The sequence below is a fragment of the Brassica oleracea genome, chromosome C1 (assembly GCF_000695525.1).
Source record: "Brassica oleracea var. oleracea cultivar TO1000 chromosome C1, BOL, whole genome shotgun sequence".
In the NCBI taxonomy this organism is placed as follows: Eukaryota; Viridiplantae; Streptophyta; class Magnoliopsida; order Brassicales; family Brassicaceae; genus Brassica; species Brassica oleracea.
Genome location: NC_027748.1, coordinates 7,172,527 through 7,173,035, shown reverse-complemented (window position 1 = coordinate 7,173,035; position 509 = coordinate 7,172,527).

Here is a 509-nt window from a genome sequence, read left to right as displayed (position 1 = left end):
ATTAATTATTAGCCATCATCTTATTAAGAGTCTCAAAGATCAGTATCTGACTATAGAGAATTCTCTAGACCTTTGGACAGAGTTAAAAAAATTTAGATATGATCACCAAAGAACGGTGTTATTACCAAAGGCCCTATTTGATTGGAGGAATCCCAGAATCCAGAACTATAAGTCCGTGGATGAATCTATTGCTACCTGGGCAAAATAATGGATTACTGATGAGAAACAGTTAATTGAGACCTCCTGGATTAACCCCATTACCTGATACCTATAAGGCTGCAGAAGAAAAAAAAAGATAACCACGTCCAGAATGATAAACCACACGGCCATGGCCGTGGAGGGTGGAAAGGACGTGGCCATGGCCACTATAACACATTTGGCCGTGGAAATCTCTATGGCAGAGGCCGTGGGTATCAACCCAATTTGAGCCATGGTCAAGGCAGTGGCCGTGGTATATCCTTTAAACCACAAAGCTCGACCAAATCAGTGTGCCATAGATGTGGAATGGG